This window comes from Zingiber officinale, chromosome 6B, assembly GCF_018446385.1.
Source record: "Zingiber officinale cultivar Zhangliang chromosome 6B, Zo_v1.1, whole genome shotgun sequence".
NCBI lineage: Eukaryota > Viridiplantae > Streptophyta > Magnoliopsida > Zingiberales > Zingiberaceae > Zingiber > Zingiber officinale.
Window position 1 is genome coordinate 60,159,941 of NC_055996.1, and position 10,469 is coordinate 60,170,409.

Here is a 10,469-nt window from a genome sequence, read left to right on the forward strand (position 1 = left end):
CAAGTGATGAGTTCCAAATGGTTGACATTCATGTTCTTTAAGATACTCCAATATCTAATGCTCACATTCCTCCATAGCTTTAAATCTATAAAAAGAAGATAGACAACAAAAATTAAGTAGAGGATTTGGATTAAGAAAAAGAGAAATGGAAATAAACTAAAATAATAACAAGAAAGAAACTTGGGTTGCCTCCCAAGAAGCGCTTGTTTAAGGTCATTAGCTTGACCACCTCAATAGACTCATCAAAATCTCACTCTTGGAGGGGTAAGATATTTCAACACCCTCCTACCAAGGGCTCTTATTATGGAGAGAGATTTTATGACAAGCGATAAAAAGTAAAGTAGTTCTCTCCATCTTCATCTTCTTAAAAGTTCTTTCAGGTGGTCGAAAACGGTTCAGAATGAGCTTCCAAATTTCAGCCCAATAGAAATCTATACATGTAAAAGAAAAGCATACCTCCCACAAGCATGTCATATAAGAAAGAACTAAAACCATATTAAATTTGACAAAGCATGAATGAAAAAAATAAGTCACATCCTATAAAATTAATTATAGGTACTTCTATGAAATTTTCTAAAAGATCACTAGAAATACTAAACTTACATTGCTAAGAGGTACCTGAAAGTGCTAAACAAGTGGATGTGACTTCTTCTGAATCAATTGATGGTTCTAGCTCTGGCTTAGGTAGTATTGTAACAAAAGTTGGTGATTATTGAGACTCTGCCATCTCGGCATAAGTCCCTACATATTGATCTACAACATGTTCAATTCTTATAACTCTCATAAACTCAAAGAGTTGTGTGGACAAAGGAGGTGATTCTTGAGATACTGCTTCCAAAACACAACTCCCTGCACTTCCTTCCATGTCATTAACATCATCACATACATTGCTGAACAATGCATGAAGATCAATGTCATCTATAGGAGAATCAACAACATCACTTGCAGTCTTGAATTGATCTACCTCATCACAATCATCATCTGAAAACTATATACCACTACAATGCCCTATAAACTCATAAGGTAGATCTGAAAACTTGCTGACTATTGTATTATCATTACATTCCTCATCTGAAGAGTCCTCATCTTTATGCACATCAAGAAATCTACACTCAACCCTATTAATATCACAGAATTTGCCAAAGTCTTTGTTTTCATTGGCCCCCACTAGCCTTTGTGGAAAAGGAATTCTTAATGAGGGTCCTGAAAAGGAATGATCAATCTTTTCCCAAAATTCCCTTTAAGCTTGTGGCAGAGGTTCAACTTGTTTGTCTAGTGATGGTGTGAACGACCATTGAGGGAAAGGTACTTGTGGCCTTTGGGCACTTTCTGGAGTAATGAAACTGAGATTTTGTGGTCTTCTATTGTTATTCTCTTCAATTCTGTACAAGTCCTTTTCTAGAAGTTCTTCATGAATCTTGTCACCTCTCAACTAAATATCATTATGTTGGTGCGGGAAGCATCCGACGATCGAACCTATGTTTTGATTATGTCAAAGGGTTCAAAGTTAAGGTGTTTTGGTTTCTAATATGTTGAACAAGTTTGCAGGAAAGTCCTAAGTGGTACTTAGGCATAAGTCCTAGCTGCGGTTAGGCAAATGGAAAACCCTAGGGGGTGGTAACCCTAGGTCCTAGGGGGTGGTAACCCTAGGTCCTAGGGGGTGGTAACCCTAGGTCCTAGGGGGTGGTAACCCTAGGTAGAGGAAAACCCTAGGGGGTGGTAACCCTATGTCCTAGGGGTGGTAACCCTATGCGGAAAGTCTTGGCAGGTCGATGGCTTCAGGCAAAAGTCCTAGGGGGTGGTAACCCTAGGTGGAAAGTCCTGGTGTCGCGAACCAGGTGAAAGACTGGACTAGCCGTGAAGCGGATGTCTAGCAGAAAGTCTGGAAGCGTCGAGTGCTGAGCAAAAGTCCAGTCAATCTGGAGGATCGCACTGGCAGCAGGTAAATCTCCTGAGTGGAGTAGGTGAGGACGTGTTCCCCGTAGAGGGAACAGTAGGCGTCGGATCGACCTAGGATTTCCGGACGAAAATCCGAAGTCAGACCCGGACAGTCCGGAGATTGTCATAATATTCTTTATCATATTCATACTGTTGTTTTATGCTAACTTTGTGTTGCAGGATATTGTTTGGGACTAACATGTCTTGCAGGCACAAAATAATGAAGTTTTCCCTCGAATGAACAGTGTCTGAGGCGCCTCCATGGAGCTTGGAGGCGCCTCGGGTGCAAAAGCTGACCTGGCCGCGAAGCAGGGCTGAAGGCACCTCGGTTGGCTATGGAGGCGCCTTGGAAGGCGCCTTGAAGACCTATGAAGGCGCCTTCAAGGTGATAAGCGCAGAATGGTCAGCACTTATCTGCACGGTGGACTCAGAGCTATGGAGGTGCCTTCAGAGGCTTTCAAGGCGCCTTGAACACCCTTTATAAGGGCGTTTCGAGCAGCACCTTAATTAAGAACTTCCAAGCGATTTCTTTGCATCTAGCTACTAACGACACGATCCAGAAGTGCTGCAACAACCTCCGGACGACCCGGAGCTCTGTTTTCTTCTTCCTTAGTTGTCGGTATAAAGTTGTTATAATATTTTCATTGTAATTAGTTTGTAATTATTATCGAGCTTATAGTTGTTGCCCACCGGAAGCGATCAAGGATCGCGGGCCTTCGAGTAGGAGTCGCCTTAGGCTCCGAACGAAGTAAATCCCTTTGTGTCTCTGTGTTTATTTATTTTCGCTGCGTTTTAGTTACTCCGATAGTTTTCCGATAATCGAACGAAATAGCCACGAGCGCTATTCACCCCCCCCCCCTCTAGCGCGTCTCGATCCAACACATTACACTGTTCACTAGACCTTGTCTGGGTAGGAAGGGGGTCATGTTTGAACCATTTTAAACTATACTATCAATCTTGTCCTCCAATTGTTTGAACCCCTCATTCTGTGACTTGTGATTTTCAAAAATTCTTGAATGGTTGAATTGTATTTTGTTGCACAGCCTCTTTTGCCTTCATGGCTTGCACATCTGGAATTATCAAGGGAGAATCCATCTAACTATTATCTAACCATTCTTGGAGGTTCAATGTCACTTGATCAATTAATGCATATGCTTCATCTACACTTTTATTCATAAAAGAGCCTTCGGCTGATGAATCCAATAAAGATTTATCTAAATCCCCATGTAGAATATGTGCAATTGTAGCCACCTTTCTAAACCATAATGAGGACACTATCTTAATAAACTTTTAAATCTCTCCCATGCTTCAAATAGCGATTCTCCATTTGCTTAAGGAAAACTTGTAATGCACTTCCTCATATACATTGTTCTACTTGGAGGGAAAAAATAATTTAGAAATTGATGCTCCAATTGTTCTCAATTTGTAATGCTTTGAGGATGGAGAGAATAAAACTAACTCTTTGCCCTATCCTTGATACTGAAAGGAAATATCATCAACCGAATGGCATCCACTGAGACACCCTCACAGTTCACCGTATCACAAAGCTCCAAGAATGTCTCAAGGTGCAGATATGGGTTTTCCGATACTTCTCCTTCAAATATGTGACCTTGTATCATGGTGATTAAATTTGAATCTAGTTGGAAACTTTTTGCTTCGATATGAGGTTGCACAATCATAGATAAAAATCTTGCAGAGATGGGTGCAGTGAATTCCCTTAAGGGCTTACTTGATATGTTAGTGCTCATAGGGTCTAAAAAAATTTATGAGAAAATATAGAAATGTAGAATTAAAAATAAAAAATAAAATGTAGTAATGAAAAATAAAGAATAAAGAATAAAGATTTAAAGAATTAAATATTAAAATAATTATCTAGATAAACTCTAATGCAAACTAACTATATTTAAAATACTCAATCCCCGGCAACGATGCCAAAAACTTGATGTCGTGACCGCAAGCACACGGTTGTCGTCAAGTAATAAAATTTATAAAAGTCGATCTCACGAGCATTGAAGATTAAATGCTAGTTGGTTCTACACTTCGAATTTAACTAGACAAAATCGATAATGGGTTGTTATGAGGTTTTTAACTAAAATGTGAAAATAAAAGTAAGAAATAGTTGAGAAAGTCTTTAATTCAGAAAATATTCTAGGCCGAAGGTTTCATTATAATGGTGGATGTTGTAATATGAATTGGCTCATTCCTAATTCTCTACTTGTATGTTTGTAGGATAGCCTAAACATTTATCGAATTCCACCCCGCAACGGTGTATCAGAGTACTTCCCCTGCCAATAATCAAGTATGTCATCAAGTGAAGAAGTAACTTAGAGAGTCCAAGTTTTAGTAGAGTACCTCCTTTCACAAGGTCTCCCCAGGGTATACATCTCTAGATTACGTAGGTCACTTGCGTAGCATATGATTAAGAGAAGTCAATTAGGTTAAGTAATAGACTTATCCATACATAGAATCATCCTCCCTTAGGAGGTTACATTCCATATAGAAGGATAGTTATCTTAGATACTCAACTTCAGACAAGTATCTTAAGGCCATGTCGAGCTATATCGGAATGCACACTCAAAAGAGACAACAATTTATACATCTGATCAATGAAAATTCAGGTTCATGCATAGTACCAATTTAGACACACAACAATGTATCTACTCAAAAATAAGACCTATGCATACAGATATACAATCTAGATAGACAAATTCATGATCATAAGGGAAAACCTTTGTGCCAGTATTTCATCAAACAAAACAAGTGCATACAAGCTTCATCAAACTAGAAAATTGGTAATTCCATAGAGTTTACATCATCCACACATTACAATTACTTCTTATGTCCTAGAACAATAAGAATCTACTCCATAATAGGAAGAAATATAGCCCAAGCACTTAAAAACATAGAAATTTACAAAACCCTAAGGAAAGGGAGTAGAAACTTATTCTTTGACGTTGAGTGAAGGGTTTGGATAGATCTTGGAATGCCGATGAGGATGGAGTAGTGGAACAGCCTTGGATCATCCAGATAGCATCCCCGAATGCGAGAATTCGACCTAGATGGTCCTCTTCCGCCCTTGGATCTTCCTCCCTAAGCTAGGAGATGGAGTGCCCCTTAAATAAAGGTGAAGCACGGGGTAGTCGTGCCTCTAGGCACGACTTAAACAAGGCTTAGGCATCTGTCTGTCCTGGAGGAGACGACCAATGAGCAGCTGTGGATGTCGAAAAAGACAGAGATGGAGGGTGACGGCCTCTGGGAGCGGCTGTGGGCGTCAGCGTACCAAGGGAGCTAGAGACGACACGTGTGGCAACAGCTTGACACCTAGTGAAGACTACGAGGCGGCTCGCGGAGGTGGCTAGAGTGTCGTTATGGTGGGCGACGTGGCGACGAGGGAGAAGGTGAGATAACTGTGGCGTCGCGAGAGGAAGTGGCGGTGGTGTTCGCAATGGGGGTTGCGCGTCGTGCATGAGGTGGTGACAGCATTAAGAACCCTGGCCTGAGAGGCAACGACGGCGGTGATGGCACTAAGGGCCCTGGTCTAAGAGGTAACAATCTCGCAAACCCTCTATCTCTCTCCCTCTCTCCCTCTGATGGTGGCGGATTGGCACCAAGAAAAAAACCGCCCCCTTTCCTAGATGAATAGTGCCCCTCTAAAAACTAAAAACACTCAACATGTGAAAAGACCAAAATACCCCTCTTTTCCTCCCTAATTACTCTTGGGTCCCTAAGGTATGTCTGCATCACAAGCCTCCCTTTCGAGTCTAGTCGAAGGAGATGTGAGTCTGACTGACTAGATAGTCTGTCACAAAGGATGAATCGCTCCCGAGTACAAAGTCAGATCATTGGGTTCATCGTATAATGTCGAGCTCATAACTATGACGATGCCAATCGAGCAATGGGAGTGGTGCTAAGCAAGTGATAGTAGCAATGCAAATCAAATGGTAATAGCGATGGGAGCGGTGCTAAGTAAGTGACAGTAGCGATGCCAATAAAATGGTAATAGTGATGCTGAGAGAGAGACGAAAAATAATACTAAACGAGCATTGAAGGAGACGAGTACCACGGTAGCAACGAGCAAGGCAAGTGCTAACTGAATGGCGAGCGCCTGGTAGAGTGGCGAGAAAAATAAGTGTCGAGCAAATGCCAAGCAGACGATCGAGTGAATGCTGAGTGATGTCGAGCATACGAATGCCAAACAGGCAATCGTGCAATTGCCAAGTAGGCCATCGAACGAATGCAGAGTAAATGACTAGCCTGCTGTCGAGCGCATGCGGATCCCGCGATTCGAATGAGCATATAGCCCGTGAGATCAAAGGCACACAGAAGCAAAAGTCATGATCCGACCGAGCATAGAGCCTGAGAACTGAACGGGAGTGTAGACCATGAAATCGAAGGCACACGGAAGCGAAAGTCGTGAGCCGAGCGGGTGTAGAGCCCAAGAACTGAATGGGAGTGTAGCCTGTGAAATCGAAGGCACACGGAAGCAAAAGTTGTGAGCCGAGTGAGCGTAGAGCCCGAGAACTGAATGGGAGAGTAGCCCATGAAATCGAAGGCGCAGGAAAGAGAAAGTTGTGAACCGAGCGGACGTAGAGCCCGAGAACTAAACGGGAGCATAGCTAGTGAAATTGAAGGCACACGAAAATGAAAGTCATGAGTTGAGCAGGCGTAGAGCCTGAGAACTAAATGGGAGCGTAACTCGTGAAATCAAAGGTGCACGGAAGCGAAAGTCATGAGTTGAGTGGGTATAGAGCCCACAAGATACTCTGGTCTGAGACTCATGGAGGTACTCTTGTTCTAGACCCGTGGAGATAGCTTGACCCCAAACTGGAGGGATAGATACCTCAATAAGCTAGTCTGAGATCAATGGAGACTGCTCGACCCCGAACGAGGGAAATAGATACCTCAATAAGCTGGTCCGAGACCAGTGGATACTGTTCAACCCCGAACGGGAGAGATAGATACCTCAATAAGCTGGTCCGAGACTAGTGGAGACAGTTTGACCCCAAATGAGGGAGATAAGTACTTTAATAAGCTGGTTCGAGACCAGTGGAGACTGCTCGACTTCGAATGAGGGAGATAGATACCTTAATAAGCTAGTCTGAGACTAGTGGAGATAGCTCAACCGTGATATTCTTTGACTCAAGGGTTTATAGTCACCGCTCGACTGTTGATATTCTTTGACTCAATGGTTTATAGTCACCACTCTACTGTTGATATTCTTTAACTCAAGGGTTTATAGTCACCGCTAGAATGTTGATATTCTTTGATTTAAGGGTTTATAGTCGTCGCTCGACTGTTGATATTCTTTAACTCAAGGATTTATAGTCACCGCTCGACTGCTAATATTCTTTGACTCAAGGATTTATAGTAGCCGCTCGACTGTTGATATTTTCTGTGCAAGGGTTTATAGTCGCCGCTCAACTATTGATATTTTCTTCGCAAAGGTTTATAGCCGCCGCTCAGCTATTGATATTTTTTTCACAAGGGTTTATAGACGTTGCTCGGCTGCTGATCCGACTCAGTTCCACTAACTTCTGAATGCCCATGAAGTCAGGGAGAGAATAGTCTAAGCCCTACTGACTGGCTACGGGAGAGGAGCTTATAGTAATATGAGGGAATAACGTCCATAGCAATAGGAGGAAGCAGAGCCCCATGGGTTGAGGGTGCAGAGTCTGTAGCCGTAGGAAGATATAGAGCCTCATGGTGGAGGGTGCTGATCCTGTAGCGGTACAGAGCCTATAGCATACTGTACCGAGGAACTAAGTCTCTAGTCCTTGGTCAAAGAGCGAGGCCCTTCGCCCTTAGTTTGTGATCGGGAAGTTGTATCACTAATCTTTGATCGTGGAATTAGACTCTTACTCTTCGATCGAGAAGTTGAAGCGAATCCTACGATCGAAAGGGAAAATATAATGAAAAAACTGACATGCTGATCGACTGAGGATCCGAGTCAATCTGTTGACTCCCGAATACTCATTGAGTGAGGGGAGAATTTTCCGACGACAATAAAGAATTTTCCGACGACATGACGACAATAAAGAATTTTCTGAGACCATGACGACATGACGACATGTCGTTGCTCGACGACAATACTCATTGAGTGAGTTGTCTCAAAATTCTCTGAGACCATGACGACAATAAAGAATTTTCCGACGTCATCCATCTTCACGTTCCATATCAGGCGAAGATTCCCATAGACAGCACCAAATATGATCTCATCTGAAAGTTGAGAAGACAAAACTGCCAATGCGATGTGGCTAGAATGATGACCAAGTCACCATGACCCGAAAGGGGATGATATGATAAGCTGTCTTCTATGTTAACCAAGTCATCAGAAGATCTCTGGTCAACGCTACCTACAGACAGCGACCGGGTTTTCCTGGTCCCTGGCACCCCAATACTCGAGGCAGATCCCACGAATATATAAGAAGCAGGCTAAATAGTATAATAATAAAATGAACGAAGAGTGAGTACGGTGACGTACCATGGTCCAGGGGGCGCCCTCTAGTAGACCGATAAGTTGATCGTGATGTTGATCGAGTCGTCGTGACTTAGAAGAGTAGGTGAATATGAATCGAATGAGAAGCTAGGTCTAGAGGCGACGTCATAGAGCCGAAGGTGACATAGATCTAGAAGGCGGTATGCAATCGGTATATAGCAGCGTCACGCAGGCCGAAATATGACAGCAGCATGCATGCCGGAATATAATAAATCAGATCATAACATAATGTGGCGAGGGCTCGAAGGCCCGATCTACATCGGAGGCATACAATAGTGCGGGCGGGCCGGAGGTGGCAAGAGAGGCGGTGCTATGGCGTCCTAGAGGAGACTGCCTATGGGCAGCTGTGGACGCTGGAAAAGACAGAGATGAAGGCAGCGCTCAGCTGCAGGCGGCTGCTAGGAGCGGCTGAAGATGTCGGCGTACCAAGGGAGCGGGAGATGGCGCGTGTGGCAGCGGCCTGACCCACAGTGAAGACTACGAGGTGGCCGCGGTGGTGGCCAGAGTGCTGCTGTGGTGAGCGACGGGGCGACGAGGGAGAAGGGGAGACGACTGCAACGTCGCGAGAGGAAGCGGCGGCAGCATTTGTGATGGGGGTGGCGACACAAAGGGCCCTGGTCTGAGAGGCAACGATGACAGTGACGACACTGAGGGTCCTGGCCTGAGAGGTAACGACGACGGTGATGGCGCTAAGGGCCCTGGCTTGAGAGGTAACGACGGCGACACTATCTTTTTTTTTTATGAAATTATTTTATGTTTTTGTTTTTCTAGCTAATTAGCCAACGATCGATTAAAGGAATAAGTTTTCTTGTATTAATTTACATTAATGATTAAATTAATTTGTTATAATTGAATAATTTATTCTAATAATTTTTAATATTATATCATCTTGTCATTCAATATTTTTAATATAATTAAAATTTCAAAACGTTTTTTCAAATAAATTAATTTCAAAACGCATTTAAAATATAATTAGTCACAAATAATAATATTTAAATATTTTTTAAATTAGAAAAAGCTACCATATTAGACTTAAAATATATCAATTTTTTAATCATATTTTAATTCATATATTTAACTAAATCTATTGTTTTACCACAATATTTATATTTTTAAAAATAACATAATATTGTACAAGGATATATTAATTTTAAATTTAAAAACTAAAAATAAATATATAATTTCAGGTTTATTTTCAGACTCTTTCTCTTTTAAAATTGGAAGAATTTTTATTTGAACTTCGAAAATATTTAAACCTATTTTGAATGTACTATTCCATATTTTAAATATCATAAAATTTTAATTCTATGTTAATTTCAAACATTTTTCCAAAGTAAAAAAAAGAAATAATTAAAGATCAAATTTTAAAAATTATTAAATTTGAAAGAGATTTTCATATAACAAATTATTCAATACAAATTAAAATTTATTGGAAATTTTAAATGGATATTTTCACAAAAAAAAATATTTAAAGCCGCTCATGGCAAATTCATGTGGCACTGCCCATATATCTGCACCTTGCGGCTAAAATTAAGTTTTGCAAATGAACCCGACGTGAATCGAACACGCAACCTTCTGATCTGGAGTCAGACGCGCTACCATTGCGCCACGGATCCGCTATACAATACCTGCGTAGGAAACATATAGTAGGAGATATCATATCTCTGGTCTTATTCCGAATAATGGTATAGAGAACTAAGCTAGTACGCGGTTTTTTATTTTTTTTATTAGTTATATATTTAATTACTGATATTAATATTTTTTTTATATTTATCTTTAAATATTGTAAATGAAAAAACTGGTTGGGAATATCGTCCACGATTAAAAATATAGATGGAAAAAATAAACATCCAAATCATGAAAAATAAAGTTTTTTTTAAGGCAGGTCAGAGAATATATGAATTATTTATGAAAATATATGGGTGTTTAGTTTAAAATAGATAATATCATATTATTATATAAATTATTTTGATCTTAATAAATGATTTCAAAGTTATAGTCAAAATCAGATATCATGTTATGAGTTTTAAAGTTG

General features: G+C 41.0%; 2 non-coding genes across 2 annotated transcripts; one reads left to right on the forward strand and one right to left on the reverse strand.

Annotated features, from left to right (window-relative positions):
* Positions 1-3,195: 3,195 nt before the first annotated feature.
* On the forward strand, positions 3,196-3,301 carry LOC121993360. The gene has a single exon (XR_006115220.1). It is a non-coding gene; the product is annotated as a small nucleolar RNA R71 (small nucleolar RNA).
* Positions 3,302-9,978: 6,677 nt separating this feature from the next.
* Positions 9,979-10,050, reverse strand: TRNAW-CCA. Its single transcript has one exon. It is a non-coding gene; the product is annotated as a tRNA-Trp (tRNA).
* Between the last annotated feature and the right edge of the window lie 419 nt (positions 10,051-10,469).